We start from the raw sequence: 20,131 nt of genomic DNA, 5'->3' as shown, positions 1-20,131 counted from the left end.
GCCTCGGGAGAGCCATCCTTTAGAAAAGGACTTGGGGACAGCATGACCAGAATCTACAACTGAAACCAAGTCTGTACCTCAGCTGTCCTGTGCCCAGCGGCTAAAGCCGAATTCTCCAATGAGGCAGGCACGAGGCTCACCTGTGGTCCTGCATAGCTAATGATGTAAGTCTGGAGTGGGAAGGGCAGAATGTATGTTCCTCACCAGGACAAGCTGGTGCAACATTGGTGCTGAAGTTCCAGGATGCAGGGGAGCTGACGGCATACGTGGAAACCTCTGTGCTAAGGCAGAGAGTGCCCCATATTTAGTGTATAGGAATTCTACAAAACTTGGTGGTTACAGTCACCACGCTTTCATGATAGTAGGGGCCGAACTGTGTGGATGCCTGCTCTGTCCCCAACCGCATGTTAAAGTGATAGTTCTAAAAACCTCAGGAAGTCACTACAGTTGGCAATAGGGTCTTTAAGAAAGCAGTCAGAGAAAAATGAGGTAATCTGTGCATCCTTGTTAGAAGAGTGGGGGTGGGGGGAAGGGGTTGGTGTAGCTGCCTGGTAGTTTTTGTGTGGTGTGCCCAGGGTCCCAGCACTGTATGAGCCAGGCATGGTAGCGTACATATGTACAACCAAGAGGTAGAAGCTGAAGGGTCAGAAATTCAAGGACGTCCATTTTTCAAAGCGATACTATTTTACTAAACCTGCTTTGGGGCTCCTGATCTGTCAACAATTACTGCGTTGGTCCCTCAATTTAGACTGTTTTGTGATATTTCCCCTTCTCGTTTCCTCTTTCCTCCTCCTTGCTGTGCCTTTTGTGGAAAGCCCCTCCTCTGAATAAGCAAGCCTCAGCTGTTTCCAGGCTTCGCCCCACCTCACTGGGGAAGTTGTCATCTAAGCTGTGTCTCCCCACTTTGGACTTCCCCAGTTTTCTCTTGTTACCTCTTAGCCAAGGATGAGCCAGAGGCTAAGGGCCCTTCCTTCCCCACTCCACCAGCCTCCCACCCTTTCACCACCTTCTCCTATGTCCGTCTTAGCAAACCTACTCCACAATCAAGTTGATTAGGCAACCAATTAAAAACAGAAAGCCTGTACGGTCGGACGAAGGCTTCTTGGAGCTACTAGAATTGACTTGCATCTTAATCCTAAAATCTATTTTCTCATCAAGGGTAATTTCTCATCAAGAAGAAATTCAAACTGATCGAATGATATCCAAGGGAAATCAAAAGGAGTTAGCGGAAACTTCCAAGGTGGGTCCAGCTGATGGAGGTGAAGGCAAGTCTTTGAAAGCTAGGCCTGGCCCCTGGCTCTTGCCTCCCTCTCTGCTTTTTAGCCTGCTATATTGTAAGCCCTGCCCCCCACACGCTGCTGTTTCCATGCCTTGCCTCCTATGATGAACCAAAACCCCCTAAAACCATAAGCTACAGTGACTCTTTCTTTCCTAAAGGTTTTTCCTCTGTTGGATGTCTTAGTCATAGTGACACAAAAGTGACTAAAACACTGATGTGAGAGGACACTGACAAAAAGATACTGCTTTTCTCATATTCCTTTTTCATTTTATATAAGAAAACACTTATTCCTTGGATCTCGGGATGTCTAAGGTCCTGAAGATGGCCAGTTAGGCAATAGGCATTCAAAGCTTGAGCCTGGGAAGGGCATTTCCAATGCAACCATAACAAACTCTCCCTCCAACAATAAGCTCTGCATTCAGTAGGTCGTTGATTCCTAATAACACTTAAAAATACACAGCCATGCCTGAAGCATTGCACCATAATACAGACAGGCTCAGGATAGGTTATTCTATGGCTGTTGCCAAGAAAAACTATGACAAGAAATACTGGTGACATGTGGAGAAAGAGCAATCACTAATTCAGGCAAAGTAACAAATACAACCACAATGGCATGGCATGGAGGATTTGCGGTCAAACTAAAAACAGAGTTATATCATATGGCTGGGCTTTTATGCATACATCCAAAGGATGCTTAGTCAACAGACTTGCACATCTATGTTCATAACTGTTCTGTTCACAGTAGCTAGGTAATGGAACCAACCTAGATGTCAGAGAAGGGATAAAGAAAATGTGGTTCAGGGTCCAAAGGGATGGCCAAGTGGTTAAAAGTACTGGATGCTATTCAGGAGTCCAGGGTTCAATTCCCAGTACCCACATGGTGGGTTACAAACATCTATAGCTATAGGACCATGGGATTCTTCTGGTGTGCAGACATACATGCAGACAAAACACCCATATACATAAAATAAATAAATAAATCTTTTTAAGAATGAAAATGTGATTTCATTGAATGCTATCAGCTATAAAGAAAAAAAATTTTTTTTCTTGAGACAGAATCTCATTATGTAGCTCTGGCTTGCCTAGAACTTACTATGTAGACCAGGCTACTCATGCCTTCTGAATGCTGAGATTTAAGATGTCAAATGAAATTATGACATTTACAGGAAAATGGGTAGAACTAGGAATCACTATGTTAAGCAAAATAAGCTGGACTTAGAGAGACAAATACTGCATATTTCTCTAATTTGTGGAATCTAGAATTTAAAGTTTTATATATATATAGTTGTGTTACCTTTTTTTAAAAAACTGTCATGTGATGCTATAGGTCTGTAATCTCAGCACTTGGGAGTCCATGCAGGAGGAATATGAGTTCCAGGTAAGCCAGACTCTGGTTTTTGGGGGTGGGGCTATCATTTTACAAATCAGTCCACAGAGACATAGTAAATGCAAAGCAATAATATCATTGCCACAATCACTGCAATATTCATAGAAGCAGAGAAGTCGATTTGTAGTGCCTGATAGCAAGGTCCTGCCCTGAGCCTTGAGAGTGTGGGTCTCCCAGCCCTTATCAGCGCCGGCATCCTCTGAGAGCACCAAAGTCAGGAGGGAAGCTCCTCTGATCAGAGTCTTGATGAGCTTCCTCTTCTGTGGTCCCTGGGGAGCGTCTCAGTACCCCAGGACTTAGAAGGGAAAAACTGAAAGCAGCTAATCTGATGTAACTCTTCTGCTTGTAGGTCAAAGGGCCGGGACTCACCCCAAAACGCAGGCTTTCAAGTGCAGCCAACCTTTATCAAGCAACAGTCTGTATTCAACACTGTTACTGGAAAACCCCTGCTGAGAGACAATTTTCACTTTTCTGTCTAGGCCTCCCTGTACTCTCTATTTCTCTTTATTTTGTTTATTATTTGTGTGAGAGAGAAAGAGACAGAGACGGACAGATGGACGGACAGACGGACAGACGGACAGACAGACAGAGCGAGCACACTCATGGGTGCAGACACCAGAGAAGAGCTTTCAGGACTTGGTTCTTTCCTTCCGCCTTGTTGCGTCCTGGCGATAAACTCAGGTTTCCAGGCTTTCTGCAAGCGCTTGTACCCCAAATCCCATTTCGACAGCCTCTACTCCTTATAGGTCCTCAAAGAAAATATTAGAAGCAAGGTGGGGAGATGGCTCAGTCAGTACAATGTTTGCTCCTCACACTTGAGGACCTCAATCTGATCTCCAGACCCACATCAAATAACCAGGAATGATGGCGTGCATTTGTAATCCCAGTACTAGGGAGTTAGAGACAAGCTGGTTGGTGATCTATAGGGCTTTCTGGCCAACCAACCTAGCCAAATCCGCAAGCACCAAGGCCAATGAGAGACCCCGTCTCGAGAAACAAGGTCGATGGCATCCTTGAGGAGCGGCCATACACATACACAGTGCGCATGCATGAGCCCCTCGAGGCTGCCCACCTAGAACTGGCCGATGGAAGGGAGGGGGAAAGACCTTGTCAGCTTGGGACTATTTCCCGTAATACGCAAATCAGACCAGCACAAGCCTCACTGTGCTTGACAGCAAGAAAGTTAGACCTGACCAAGTCCCTTCCACAGAGCACTTAAGGGAATCCCCAGGGAATGCCCGCATGCTGAACCAATCTGTCCTGCTGATCACTTGCCACCTCAACTGCCACCTGGACCCATGCCACTGCCCTACCCTGCTTGTTCTCTGTAACCCGATTCTACAGGCAGCTGCTCTTCCCTGCATTTCACCCCCACACTGGGCACAAACCGTCCTCTTAATTCCCCTCAGTGGCAGTTAATCGTACACTGTCACATTTGCGATGTTACGAAAAGCCAGGGCATGACCAAAGATCACTGCTACCCTGAGAACCAGAGCGAGGCATGCAGATGGTACTCCTTCAAGTCCACGGGCCGTCGGCTGGAGGTTTTGTTCAGCAGAGGTTACTTCTTCTGCCGTAAGTCAAACCCCAAGTGCCCCAAAATTAAAGTGAGAAAAGCTTTGCCAACACTGAAGGAGCCCCTGGTCTTGAACTTTCTATTTTGGTAAAAGATTAAACTTTACCATGGTTTCAACTAAAGCCTTTTTTTTTTCTAGACAAAATAAACAAAGTAAAATATGGCCCCACACCTGAGAAATAGTAAGAAAATAAGATAATATTAAAACCATTATTTAAGCTTGGGGCGGGGGAGCGGGTTCGAGACAGGGTTTCTCTATGTTATCTTGACTGTCCTGGACTCGCTTTGTAGACCAAGCTGGGTTCGAACTCAAAGCGATCCACCTGCACTCTGGTTTTTCTTCAAATCATATAAATCGTTTGCCTTTTTAAAATCTTCTTAAAGGGTGAGTTCTCATACTTTTAAACCTTCCTATTTCATGACAGTCCTTTAGCCAATAAGACATGAAAAGATAGTTAACATCACTAATGATTATAGCATCACAACCCAATACTCAATGAGCTATTTCCTCACACCCATCAGAAAATCTACTATGAACACACACACACACACACACACACACACTCACACACACACACATAGAAAACAAGTGTTGGAGGCCAGGCATGGTGGCACATGCCTTTAATCCCAGCACTTGGAAAGCAGAGGCAGACAAAACGATATGAGTTTGAGACCAGCCTGGTCTACAAAGAGAGTTCCAGGACAGCCAGGGTTATTACACAGAGAAACCTCGTCTAAAAAAGAAAGAAAGAAAGAAAGAAAGAAAGAAGGAAGGAAGGAAAATGTGTTGGTGAGCATGTAAAAAAACTGGAGCCCTTAGTGGGGGAGGAGGTACCCTTTGGTCATAGACCTAGGGGAGGGGAATAGGGTGAAAGCAGGAGGGAGGGAGGAACGGGAGGATACAAGTGATGGAATAACAATTTAGTTGTAATCTGAATAAATTAATAAAATTTAAAAAAATTTTTTAAAGAATGAAGATCAAGGAAGAAGACAATTCTTACAAGCACTATGCAGGAGCCAAACCCATGGGGGAAAGAAAGAAAGAAAGAAGGAAAGAAAGAAAGAAAGAAAGAAAAGAAAAGAAACTGGGGCCCTTACATATTGCTGGTAGGCACGCTAAAGGTGCAATCACTATGGAAAACCATGTCATGGCTACCTAAAATTTCAGACACATACTTAGTCATATGCTCTAGCAATCCTGCTCTTGTGTTCCAGCAAGTCTACTCAAAGGAACTGAAAGCCAAGTTGCAAGGAAACATCTATCTGCTCATGGTGGTCTTATGCACAAAACCTAGGAAGCAGAAACAATGTAGGTGTCCATTGACAGATGAGGGGAGCAACAAAATACAATAGGTACGTACATGAAATATGTTTGTTTGGGTTTTTTTTGGATGAAATTAGAGCTGAAGGTGAAGTTAGTTGCTAAAGTGTTTGGGTTTTGTCTTTTGTTTTGGGGTTTGGTTTGTTTGGGTTTTTTGTTTGTTTGTTTGTTTGTTTGTTTGTTTGTTTTTTGAAACTGGATCTCTCTGTGTTAGCCTTGGCTGCCATGGACTCACTTTGTAGACCAGGCTGGCCTTGAACTCACAGCAATCCACCTGCCTCTGGCCTCCCAAGTGCTGGGATTAAAGGCATGTGCCACCATGCCCGGCCAATAAAGTATTTAGCATGTATGACACCCTGGGTTCAATCCGCAGCACTACCTAAAATCAGGTGTAGTGACACATGCCAGTAATCTCAGAACTTGGGAGGTAGAGGCAAAAGATCAGCAGTTCAAAGTCATCCTTGGCTACATAACAAGTTTGAGGCCAGCCTGGGTACATGAGGCCATGTTTCAAAAAGAAATTAAGCCAGGTGTGGTGGTGCAGTCCTTTAGTCCCAGCACTTGGGAGGCAGAGGAAAGTAGATATCTGTGAGTTCAAGGCTGGTCTGGTCTACAAAGAGAGTTCCAAGACAGCCAGGACTGTTACACAGAGAAACACTGTCTTGAAGAAAAAAAAAATTTAGGAAACAAGTCTTTACTATCTGATAGCATTTTGACTCTCTCTGAGGAGGGAAGTGTTCTCTATAATGTCTGCTTTAGGTGTCACTCACTGCTGGAAGCCACTGGGCACTTAAGATGTGATGACGGTGACAATGTTGCAATGTGAATTTGATATTAATCATTTTCTATGCAAAGTGGATCAGCACAGGAGCTTGGAGAATGTCACTAGACAGCACAGGTCTCAACAGTCACAGACCCTATGTACATCCTGCTGTGGCACTGGTCGCTCAGGACAATTAAGCTGGCTGTCCCTTTGGGAACAAGCACTTGCTACACAGGTCCCCAGTATCATCTGGAATAGCTGGTCTTCAGTTTTTCTGCCCCTAAACAAAGCATCATCACCTGCTGCTGCTGCCTCTTGTACCTTCCCTCAGAAGGCCCCCTGATTGTATACCTTGTAGCATGTCCAGCCAGTGTCCCACCACCCCAGCAACTATTCAAATAGACCCAAGTACTTAGTATCTAAAAACAAAACCGCAACTGTTTAGTTCAAAGACTTTAATTGGCTTTGTGTGTACATGACTCTAGACTTGGCAATACCTCATTTCATAAAGTAGATCGTGTTCCGACGAACACAGGAAAGGACCTTGGTGCCTAGACAAAGAAAGTCAAGGCCACTCTAGCCTGTATACCAAATCTGAGGCCAGCCTGGAGTTCATTAGATCCTGTCTCAAAATTAAAATACAATAAATAGTACTTTCCAGTCAGGCAGTAGTGGCACACGCCTTTAATCCCAGCACAAGGGAGGCAGAGGCAGGCAGATCTTTGTGAGTTCAACGGAGGGAGTTCCAGGACAGCAAGGACCACACAGAGAAACTATGTCCTGAAAAGCAAGCAAACAAAAAGAGTTAAGTTCCACATTAGTTTCCTTGGCTGGCAGTGTGGCTCAATGGCAAGTGGCATCTTTAGCTTGCAGGAGGCCCTGGATACAAGCCCCAACACCAAAAACAAACATACACACACACACACACACACACACACACACACACACACACACACACACACACACCCAAAGACATACTCAGACACCAATGCATGAAACACACATCACCAAAGAGTAGGGAAAAAAATCTGATTGGTTGTCATCTAGTCTAGTCATTTCCAGTTAGCTGTTTGTGCAAAGTGTCCGTGTCACACAAGCTGAAATCGGTCTGTTTAGTAACGTGGCTGTTATCTAATCCTGATTGTTAAGAAGCAGCTTAGTTTCAGCTTGATGATTCTTCTTCTTCCCCCTTGACTCCATTTTCTGTTTTAGACTGGTCTGTTGGGGTCTAGGACCGTAGCATAGGCGGTACAATGAACTTCTACAATTTTCATTGAACACCAAACACCCATCACCCATCACCTCAACACTTGGGAGGCAGAGGCAGGCAGATCTCTGTGAGGTCAAGGCCAGCCTGGAGTACAAAGTGAGTTCCAGGACAGCCAGACCTACACAGAGAAACCCTGTCTCAGAAAAAAAAAGAAAATCTGAACAGTCTACACTAATATCTTGCTGAAGAAGAGCCAGGTGCCTAGGCAGTTGTTTTCCTCACAACCATCGAGCCAGCAGCCTGCCCCCTTAGATAAACATCATAACCAGGTTCCAGTATCAGAGCTTTCCCTGCAGGAGGCTGGGAATTCCCCCCCACCCCCAGCACAGCCACAGCCCACGCAAGGGAAGCCATGAAGGTTGTGCATGCTATTTTTAAACTGTCAAATATCGCATTGTACATGGATAAGGGGAACGCCTAAGTGCCCCAGTGTCGTGGCCCCAGTCAGAACGCCATCTAAATGCAAAAGATAATCATCTTGCTTCTAAAAGTAGCCCCTTGAAAAGGAGTCCTGCTCAGTGCACTGTTGCATTAAATGCCATCGCTTTTGACTAGGGGAGGCACCATTTCTTTATGAAGAAAATCTCTCTGTGAATCATATCTCCCTGTGGTGAAACATTCACATATTCAACTAGATGCTCCACTGGTTGTTTTGCTGGAAATATTTTTACTAAATATAAATACCGCTGTTTGGTTATGGGGGCCCTGTTGCTTAGCTCCTCCCCTTTATCCGTTTCTTTTCCTTGCTATGTTCTTGCACCACCATTCAGATCTACCTCTTCCCTGCTTTGTCTCCTCCTCAGTACTTGTTAAAGACCTAGTCTGCACCCTGAAACCATGGGCTGGGGCTCCTGGTATAACTTTCAAATAACAGAAACCACCACTGATCACGTATGCCAGGTACAAAGTATGAGGCATGCTTTCATATGCATTTTTAAGTGGGTTGTGTCAAAAAAAATGAGAATTGTGGTCAATTATTTATTGGTCATATCAGTGGGTTAAGCAGACAAAGGCAGAAGACAAGACAACTTCAGATGCTATTTTAGTATCATAAGCATTGTATGAACCTGAGAGATTAAATTTAGAAGAAGAAGGAGGAGGAGGAGGAGAGGAGGAGGAGGAGGGAAGAAGAAGAAGAAGAAGAAGAAGAAGAAGAAGAAGAAGAAGAAGAAGAAGAAGAAGAAGAAGAAGAAGAAACACAGGTTTACCTTCAATTCAAATGTCCTTTCGAATTAGATGAAAAAGACATTTTGATTGTCTTAAGAGCATGGGCTGGAAAGGCAGCTCAGTGAATAAAATGCTTGCAAAAGAGCAGATTTCACACCAGGCATGGCAGTGCGTGCCTTTAATCTCAGCACTCAGGAGGCAGAGGCAGGCAGATCACTGTGAGTTCAAGGCCAGCCTGGTCTACAAATCGAGTCTAGGACAGCCAACGCTACACAGAGAAACCCTGTCTCAATAAAACTCCACCCCACCCCCCCACCTGCCAAAATAAAAGAGAGCACATTCTACTTAAAAAAGTTCATAGTGTAATATCTACCTTTCTCACTGAAAAGACACCAACGGGCGCAAGTGGCCATGTCTCAACCCAAGGTTGAGGCAAAACAGATTACAACTTCACTTATCTAGGCAATTGATATTATTAACTGATTTGTTGTATCAGATGACACAGCAAATACAAGCATACTTTCTATCAGCCTATACTCCCAGATCCCTTTACTGGGTAAGAGAATTGACATGTCACACACAGGATCATCACATTCCTTCTAGAACACACATTTTACAATATTCATCAGCCTTTTTCCTAAAAAGAAAGAACCCCAAACTTCAGAACTGCACCATGAATGGGCCTGATACATAGTTTGTCCACACACCTGGGAGCAGCCTTGCAGGGTGCATGTCTGTCTATCTACACTCTTGTCTAATGCCTATGCCAGTGAAGTGTGGCTTGATTCACAAGCAACGCCTCAGAAGCCCACTGGGTAAAACCCTCCAGAAAGAATGGGAACTGGCTATGCAATTTACAACCTTTCCTTTCCAGAAAGCCTAAGGATGGGTGTTTTCTTAGAAGTCTAGGGCTTTTGCTAGCCCGTTCACTCTCCACAGACCACGATTTCACTTTCTGTAATAACTCAGAAGAGATGGAGAAAATGATGCAATTCCAACCCCTCCCCTCTCAACTACCTGCAAACCTTTCATTTCCTCCCGTCAGCCTCCTTTCCCCCCAAGACTCCATAAAGTCCCAGCAGCCCAGGGCTGGGTCCCCAGGGCAGGTGGGGAGGAGAGGGAGGAAGTAAGCGCAGGCAGTGGAAAAATGAAATCGTATCTCCCTTGCAGGGAGCAAAGCAATACCCAGGTGATAAACAAGCTTCCAATTACTTGCATTAAACTAACATTAAAATGTAAAGTTGTGTTTCCTTACCAGACAGAGAGAATTTCCAGTTCCTACGGGCACACATCCAGGCTCAGTGAAAACTAAGTCCTTCACACTAAACAAACACCCTGCTTAGCAGGGTCAGATGATAGGCCCTCAAAATATGAAGCTAGGGCCGTTTCCGTAGGAACTGCCTCAGTCATTTATTAAAAATACAAGTTCTGGGACCAACTAAAGTGCCCATTTTCAGAAGGACCAGGCAACTCAGCCAGTACCAAATCCAGGTGAATTTGGTCCACCGGCTCCCGTAAGCTCATATATTTGAATGCTTCTGCAGTTGGTGGAACTATTTGGGAAGGAGTAGAAGGCGTGTCCTTGTTGGGGGATGTGCGTCACTGGGGGGTGGGCTTTCAGATTTCAAACGTCCACACCATTGGCAATCTCATTCTCTCTCTGCCTCCTGCCTGTGAATCAGATGTGATCTCTCGGCTACTGCTCCAGCGTCACACCTGCCTGCCCATCCACCATGCTCCCTGCCATGACGGTCATGGACTCACTCTCTGATACTGTAAGCAAGCCCCCAATTAAATGCTTTCCTCTATAAATTACCTGGGTCTTGGTGTTTTGTCAAGGTCGTAGGAAAGTACGTAAGACAGCACACAATAAAGTTAAGAATGTCGTCATATTCAAAGGTTCCCTCTAGAGCAAGACACAAGATAGCTGTCGAGCTGGGCACGGTGGTACTAGTGATGTTGAGGCAGGAAAATCTGGAGTTCAAGTCTAACATCGGCTACATAGTAGATTCTGAGCTGTAGGGATTCTGTCTTTAAAAAAAAAAAACAAATAAAAGGCTCAGAGAACGGCTCAGTTGGTGAAATGTTTGTCATGCAAGCATAAAGACTTTAATCTCCAGAACACACATGTAGCCCAGCATCAGGGGAGCTCACTAGCCAGGCAGCCTAAGCTAATTTGTGAGCTCCATGTCAACCACTGTCTCATAAAACAAGGTGGATGAATCCTGAGGCCCAGTACTCTCGGCTGGCTGCTGGCTCCAGGTATACACATGTGGTCTGTTCTTGCTCCATTCTGTTGCTGCCACAAAAGGTACTCTGACCAAAAGCAGCCTGGAGGGGAAAGAATTCATTTGGGTTTTTTTTTTATTAATTTATTCATATTACACCTCAATTGTTATCCCATCCCTTGTATCCTCCCATTCCTCCTTCCCTCCCGCTTTCCCCCTACTCCCCTCCCCTACGACTGTCACTGAGGGAAACCTCCTCCCCCTGTATATGCTCATAGGGTATCAAGTCTCTTCTTAGTTGCCTGCTATCCTTCCTCTGAGTGCCACCAGGGGACATGGTCAAATATGGGGCACCAGAGTTCATGTGAAAGTCAGACCCCACTCTCCACTTAATTGTGGAGAATGTCCTGTCCGTTGGCTAGATCTGGGTAGGGGTTCAAAGTTTAGTGTATTATTTGTCCTTGGCTGGTGCTATAGCTTGAGCAGGACCCCTGGGCCCAGATCCACCCATCATAATGTTCTCCTTGTAGGTTTCTAGGACTCTCTCGATCCTTCTATTTCACCATTCTCCCATGCTTCTCTCATCTAAAGTCCAAATAGGATGTCCTCCCCTCTGACCCACTTTCCTGGTAAGTGAAGACTTTCATGGGACATGCCCCTTGGTCTAGTGCCCAGATATAAGTGAGTATATACCATTTGACTCTTTCTGCTTCTGGGTTAACTCACTCATTATGATCATTTCTAGTTCAATCCATTTGTCCACAAATTTCAGGAATTCCTTGTTTTTAATAGCTGAGTAGTATTCCATAGTGTAAATGTACCACAGTTTCTTTATCCATTCTTCTACTAAGGGACACTTAGGCTGTTTCCATGTTCTGGCTATTCTGAATAAGGCTGCTATGAACATAGTTGAGCATGCATTTAGTTTATACTTCCTGGGGCACAATCATCTTTGAGAGAAGTCAGGAAGGAACTCAAACAGGAACCTGAAGGCAAGACTGCTTCCTAATTCATGTAGTTTTCTAACCAGAAAACTCACTCACAGGCAGGGAAACACAACAGGAACCACTGAGAGTTCCACTTCCTGTCAGGCCCACTCAGAGGGACAAGCCTAGCTAGTTTCCTCATACAGCCCAGGACCACCTAACTAGGGATGGTGCTCCCCACAGTGGGCTCTACTACATCAGTTAATGTGAAAACAAGTCCTAACAGACATGTTCATAGACCAGTCTGGTAAAAAACAATTACTCAATTAAGATTTTGGTGGTTTTGTTTTTCATGTGATTCTATCAAGTTGACAGTTAAAGCTAACTGGGACATGTACCCACACAAACATATACCAACATGCACACAGACATACACATGCACAAAGAAACATACACATGCACATGTTCACACAGATATACAGATAATTTTCATCTATAGGCCACTCCCAGCTGAGGGCTAGACAGCAAGACTGCACCGTGGAACTCTGAGAATCCCCCCCTTAACTGTTTGTCTTCCTATTCCACTCATTAAACCTACTTTCTCTGCTTTCCTCAATGCTCATCTCATCAACTGGTCTTTAGGGCCAAGTGTCCAAGCTTAGCCTTTTGGGGATGCTGAACACTCAGGTTACTGAGCTCCATGGATGCCATGGTGAGAATCAAGCTCTTCATCCCAGTCAAACAGCTCTCTGATTACAAAGCAGCATCCCCAGTGTAGAAGAATGTTAATTCAGAACATGGCTATTCTGACAAGTGATCATATCCAAAGATCTTCTAAGTCTGTATGATCCAACTGAAATACAAACATTCCTTTAGTCCAAGAGACAGAGGCAAACAGATCTGAGTTCAAGGCCAGCCTGGTATAGAGCAAGTTTCAGGTAAAGAAAATCTTAGGTCCAGGCATGGTGGTACATGCCTTTAATCCCAAACAATGGTGAAGTTAGTTTGTAGAAGGAAGCACCCATGTTTGAAAGGGATGTCTAACTGAGTGGCAGAAAAGGTGACAAATCAGAGAAGGCTTTACAGAATAGGATATGCTTAACTCTCATGAGAAAAGAGTGGAAAGGGAAGCTACTTAAGAGGCAATTTTGCAGAGAGAGGAGACAGTTTTACCAGGACAATAATAGAGAGATGGGTTGCAGAGAGAGAACCCAGGTAAAGACGGAATAAGCCAGAAAATGAGAAGAAGCCAGAATATTAGAGCAGATTGCTGAGTTAGTTTGAACAATTCTGGGCCGAGAGAAACTAGATTAAATAAGTCATCTGGGTTTGAGCCAGAACAGCTGAGTTGAACCAGCCAGCCCAGAGCTCAGTAAGAACAAGTAAGGGTGAGCTCATTAAGCAGTAAGTCTCAGAGGTTCAAAACATTCTAGGCCTAGGTCAGATTGTACAGAGTCTAGAAGCTTCCAGAACTAGGCCTAGGCCAGCAGAAGGAGGTAGTAAGCCCCCCAGGCAACAATTGAGCCTGAAGAATAAAACTTACTTTTGCTTCCAAGTGTGAAGGTTGCACCATGTCCCCAGTTTGCTCAGAAATAATGGTTTCCTTAGTGAGAAAATTGTCTTTCCACTGTGAGGTGTTTGGATTTATTAAAGATAAACAATTAAGTAAAGCAAAGCACTAGTGTGACTGCTTACATGATAGAGGGGGCAATAGTCCCAATATACATGAATCTTTGGGGCATGCCAAGAAAACTCTGACAGCCAGGCGTGGTGGCGCATGCCTTTCATCCCATCACTCAGGAGGCAGAGGCAGGTGAATCACTGTGGGTTTGAGGCCAGCCTGGTCTACAAAGTGAGTCTAGGACAGCCAAGGCTATACAGAGAGACCCTGTCTAAAAAAACCAAAACAGAAAAGAAAAGAAAGAAAAGAAAATTCTGACAAGTGAAGCAGTTAAGAAGGCTAGACCTGTAGCCGGGCATGGTGGCACATGCCTGTAATCCCAGCACTCAGGAGGCAAAGGCAGGTATCTCTGTGAGTTCGAGGCCAGCCTGGTCTACAAAGTGAGTCTAGGACAGCCAGGGCTACACAGAGAGACCTATCTAGAAGGAGGAGGAGGAGAAGGAAGAGGAGGAGGAGTGACTAGAGTTGCTATTCATAGTGTTTGTTAGCAGCAGCCCTCTAAACTTTTGTTCACATTTTCTCTTCTCATTGAGGTTCAAACACTCTGTTTACTGCATGGCCCCTTGCTCGACACTCCAGGGCTGATCCCCTTTCTTCTTCTTCTTCTTTCTTTAATTAATAGCTTTTCTTTTTAAAACTTTACTTATTGTTTATTTAGGTTTATATGTTAATTAAAACATAGTCATAGCCCCCTCTTTCCCTTTCTTCCTTCTAGCTCTTTCCATGTTCTTTCCCTCCAATCCCTCCCATGTCCCACTCCCCCTCACTCTCAAGGTGACAGCCTATTATTAATGGCTGCATGTATACACACACATACTTAAATGAAACCTGCTGAGCCCACTTTTGTTGTTTGTGTGCGTATGGTTTTAGTGCTGACCACTTTCTTTTTCATTGTTGTTGTTGTTGTTGTTTTCGCTTTGGTTTTTTGAGACAGGGTTTCTCTGTGTAATAGCCCAGGCTGGCCTTGAACTCACAGAGATCCACCTGCCTCTGCCTCCTGAGTGCTGGGATTAAAGGCGTGCGCCACCACGCCCGGCTGACCACTTTCTATACCCAATTAAGGGGCTCATCCCTGAGAGAGACTAATCCTCCCTCCTTCTGCTGTCATTAGTTGCTGTAGTTCTTTGTCTAAGGGTGGGGCCTTGGGAGAGTGGCCCCCTTCCCAGTTAGTGTGTCTCCTGATTTCATCACCCTTCAGGGCTTGTTTATGCAGCCATTTCTAGAGTAGATGATCTCACCGCCGACTTCCTGGTATTCAGGTGCTTACAATACCTCCTCCCCCTCAATCACAGATGGAGGAGCTGGGTTGCGAATGGATCCATTGAGAACATATGATACGTGTAAAAAAAAAAAAAAATTTTCTTTCTTCCCTTCTTTTTTTTTTTTTTTTTTTTTTTGGTTTTTCAAGACAGGGTTTCTCTGTGTAGCCTTGGCTATCCTGGATTCACTTTGTAAACCAGGCTGGCTTCAAACTCACATCGATCCACCTGCCTTTGCCTCCCGAGTGCTAGGATTAAAGGCATACACCACCACGCCCCACCATTGAGGACATTTATTTTTCAGTAGCTTCACCTGTGACAAGTTTATAGCATCACGAAAGCAGAGATCTCACTGTCTACATAGACGAAGCATGACCACACAGCCCAGATCACCTGTAGATAGTCAACAAATATTTTTTATAACCTACATATGGTAGTGTATGCCTATAATCCCAGCACTTGGAAAATAGAAAGAGCCGGCGCTGTGGCACACACCTGTAATCCCAGTACTAGGGGAGGCAGAGGCAGGCACATCTCTGTGAGTTCCAGGCCAGCCTGGTCTACAAAGCAGCCAAAGCTACACAGAGAAACCTTGTCTAGGTTGGAGGGCAGGGAGTGGAAAATAGGAGGAGGTTTAGCAGTTGAACAACATCCTTGGCTACATAAAAAGGCAAACAGTTGTCGAACAGTTGAGAAACTTAAGGCTCACATGAAATTTTAATTTGTTTCAATTACTAAAGCTATTTAAGAATTTAGGGGAATTCTTATTTATTTATTTTTTTTAGATTTATTTATTTATTATTATGTATACAGTATTCTGCTTGCATGTACATGTGCAGGCCAAAAGAGGGCACCAGATCTCATTATAGATGGTTGTGAGCCACCATGTGATTGCTGGGAATTGAACTCAGGACCTTTGGAAGATCAGGCAGTGTTCTTAATCTCTGAGCCATCTCTCCAGACCGGGAATTCTTATTATTATGTGAACAACAGATGTGGCATTAAGGTTTGGATTATACATAGCCCCCAAAGGCTCATGTGCTAAAGGCTTGGTCTCTAGCCTGTGACAATGTTGGAAGGTACAAGGTAGACCCTTTAGAATGTTGGGCCCAGTGGAAGGAAATTAAGGTCTTGCTCCTGGAGAAGACACTAGGACCCCAGATGCTTACTCTCTCTTTGCTTCTTGGCTACCCTGAGTGAGCAGTACTCCGATGCTCACCCCAGCCTTACTTGCTTGCCTTGCCATGACTCCAAAAGCAGTGGAACCAGGCCACCACAGGCTGAAATTTCTGAAAGTCAAAGCTAAATAATTTATTCTTCTCTTTAAGCTCTTTATCTTGGGTATTTTGTCACAGCAAAGGAGAACCAAGTAACAAGATGTAATTCGCAAATGGATCTCAAAGTCAGACATAATTAACTAATGCCAAAAGCATCTTTGGAGTATACAAATCTGCCAAAATTATACCTTGGGGGTATAAGATGTTTAAGAATTAAGGCCTTTTTGTTTCTTTCTTTTTCAATTTTCTAACTTTAATAAAGCTTTTGATCATGAGTGTGTGTGTGCATGTGTATGTCAGAGAGAGAGAGAAAGAAGTCACTTTGTAACCCAGGCTGGATTTAAACTCACAATCCTGACTTCACTCCCAGGGTTCCAGGCTTCCAAGAAACATGCCATCATGCCTAGCCTCAAATATTATTATTATTTTTTTTTTTTTTTAGATCTGGGCATGGTGGCACACCCTTTTCTTTAAATATTTTATTAATTTGTTCATGTTATATCTCAATTGTTATCCCATCCCTTGTATCCTCCCATTCCTCCCTCTCTCCCACGGCACATGCTTTTAATCCCAGCACTGGGAGGCAGAGGCTGGTGGATCATTGTGAGTTTCGAGGCCAGCCTGGTCTCCAAAGTGATTCCAAGACAGCCAAGGCTACAGAGAGAAACCCTGTCTCAAAAAAAACAAACAAAACAAAAAGCAGAACAAAACAAACATTATTTTTAAACCCAAATGCAGCTTGTGAAAGGTAGCCATGGTATATGAAATCCATCACAGGAATGTGTAAGCAAACACACACACAGGCACACCTCACACTGTCAGATGTAACAAAGTGACTAAAGTCAAATACCCAGACTACCGGTAAAATTAACCCAATAAATTGGGTAAAACATAACTCAGATGGCTGAATTTGGCCTCACTACCAAATTCTAGGGAAGGTTGGGCTCTAATATGGTTCTGCAGCACGTGCTGTTATTCTAATAACTTTTATTGTTAAGTAAGCATCATACCTGGCTGCAATTTTCTCTGTCCAGAAAGACCCAGTCACGACCTGCCAGCCTGTGGCTCTGCACCCAGGCCCACAACCAGACACAGGACAGCTCAGTAGCTGGGAAGGAGAGGGAAATCTTAGGTCCGGTGATCGATCGGAGCCTTTGAGTTAAACAGGCGAGAGAAACACTGAGAGAGGGAAAGACGTGTAATGTTCATCGGCGTTAGTATTTGTGTGGGCACAGAGGCCTCGCAGGAAAACTGCGAAACCTAAGAAATAGTTGCAGCTTGGCGGTGTGATATATCATTTTAACAGAGGGTGATAAATTGGGGGGAAAGTGTCCATGTGAAGGAAAGGGCATTCGGGAGCCTAGGGTTGATAAATTGTGGACGATGATTAGGAGTTTGTGGAGGAAATGAACAGATGATAAGGGTCACTTCTGTGAGGTCTATTTATGTACAGTCATTTGTGGGCTCCTGTCTCCAGTGATAAGAGTTGCTCTACTCTTCCTGGTACAAGGAGAGCACCATTCTCATGGGAATTGTATGCCTTGCTTTCAGACAGTCCGGGGGGGGGGGGGGGGGGGCGGGGCGCAGGGGCGGGGGCAGATGGCAGAGAGCTCTTTCTGGGACTACTATTACTTGGTTGCCTTTAGCTCAAAATAATCAATATGCCAAAGTGCATATCTTAAGGTGCTGTCTTTTGGACCCCTTCAGAATGGAGCCTCAAGGACCATTCCTGTGGGCAGAAGGAGTCAGTCTTGTGAGAGTCTTACCTTCTGCTTGAACAAGTTAAGGGAACTCTAAAACATTTCCAATAACTCACGAACACTGAGAACCCACTCCTCGAATTTGGACATAACAAAACCACCAATTTCAGCAATAGAATTCTGTCTCCAGCATTCACTGTGCTGATTACAAAGGCGGTTGGCCATAAAGCGCATCTCAGGAGCTCACACGAACAGCCTCAGAAGTGTGCTCTAGACATCCCAGCTGTGAGGTCTTGCCCACCCCACATATTAGGGCCTCCCCTCCCGTCTTGTCTTGACCCCTCAGGCCCCACTGAAATGCATTTCTACTCAGCTTCATTCTCACAAAAGGCAGCAGACACAATGTTGTTATGATCTGTAGCTGTGTCCTTTGGCGGTCAGCCTGAAGGCTCCTGGAAACCCTGAAAACTGGCCTGCCACATGATCCAGCTAGACTACTCCTGAGTGTATAAGCCTAAAGGGCTCGTACGTCAACATACCTGCACACCCCTGTTTATTGCTACATGATTTTTTTTTCCCCAAGACAGGGTTTCTCTGTGTAGCTTTGGCTGTCCTGGACTCACTCTGCAGACCAGGCTGGCCTTGAACTCACAGCAATCTACCTGCCTCTGCCTCCTAAATGCTGGGATTAAAGGTGTGTGCCACCACACCTGGCCACAGCTCTTCTTTCTTTCTTTCTTTCTTTCTTTCTTTTTTTTTGTTGTTGTTGTTGTTGCTGCTGTTGTTGTTGTTGTTGTTGTTGTTGTTGTTTTTCGAGACAGGGTCTCCCTGTGTTAGCCTTGGCTGTCCTGGACTCATTTTGTAGACCAGGCTGGCCTCAAACTCACAGCAATCCACCTGCCTCTGCCTCCCAAGTGCTGGGATTAAAGGCATGCGCCACCATGCCTGGCCAGCTCTCCTTTCTTGAGTTCATTTTGTCCACCTGGAAATTAACTTTATCCCATGGAAAGTCTGTAATCCATGTTCTTTATATTCTCAAATCTTTTGAAATCCCATAGCAATACTGGGCATTCTAATGATTAAAAAAAAAAACAAGAAAACAAAAAACACCAACTCCCAGTTAAGACACTTTCAGAGACATTGTTTCTGTGTCCTTGCATTTTGCAAGAAGCAAGGGTTGCATTTCCATCTAGAACTTACTAAATACCCCACCATTTGCGTGTTATTCTCTAAAAGCTCAGTTGTCCCTGGAGCTACAGAAACAAGACCTGAGCAATGACATTATCAGTAGACATGCTAACTAGGAAAGGGGAAAAAATTGTACAAGGTCCCACCCTTAGACAAAAAAACTAAAGGCAACTATGCCTGCTGGGAGTAGGAGAATTAGCCCCACCCAAGGCTGAGCCCCCTAACTGGTTTTCCAATACAAAGTGGTCAGCCCTGAAACCATATTTACACAAACAACAAATATTTACACATTTGTGCTCATATATATGTAACAGTGTATTAGCAAAGATAAAGAGGTTATCAGTTTGAGAATGGGGGGACAGGGGAGGAAAGAGAAGAGGAAATGATGTACTTATATCTTAAGTAAAAATGTATTTTTTTAAAAAAGAGTGAGCATAGCAGGTGCGGTTGCATATGCTTTTAATTCCAGCCCTCAGGAGGCAGAGGCAGGTGAATTGCTATGAGTTTGAGGCCAGCCTGATCTACAAGGCCAGTCCAGGACAACCAAGGCTAACATAGAGAAACCCTGTCTTGAAAAACAATAAATAAATAATAAAAATGAGTGAGCAAACATAATTTGTTTCTGAATAACTATGCCTCTATTTTTTCTACACTTCTCTACTTGTCTGCATTTATAGTTTCTATGGAGGTTTTGGTTCCTTGTGTTTTTGCTTTTCAGGATCCTGCTGTGTACCTTGGGCTAAGGTCGAAATCAGTCAGTGTCCCTTCCTCAGCTTCCCGGCTCCCTGAGTACAGGTGTGCACCACTGAGCACTAGCACGCATGGAGACTCCTTTCTACCCACCGTTTTGTTATTGTTTACCTAATGTCTAGGCTGACCCAAAACTTGTAATCTTCATTCCTCCTTGTCCTTCTGAGGGCCAGGACTATAGGCACGGGTTGCCACCCCTGACTTGCCACTTGAAATTTACCTAAAACAGAGATTCTTCACTGCATAAAACTAAATAAATAAATAAAAATTTTTAAAACTTCACCAAATAAAAAAGGAGTAGAGCCAGCAGTGGTGGCGCGTGCCTTTAATCTTAGCACTTGGGAGGCAGAAGCAGGAGG

Source organism: Acomys minous (genome assembly GCF_964271855.1).
Source record: "Acomys minous genome assembly, chromosome: 9".
In the NCBI taxonomy this organism is placed as follows: Eukaryota; Metazoa; Chordata; class Mammalia; order Rodentia; family Muridae; genus Acomys; species Acomys minous.
This window is presented reverse-complemented; position numbering follows the sequence as displayed.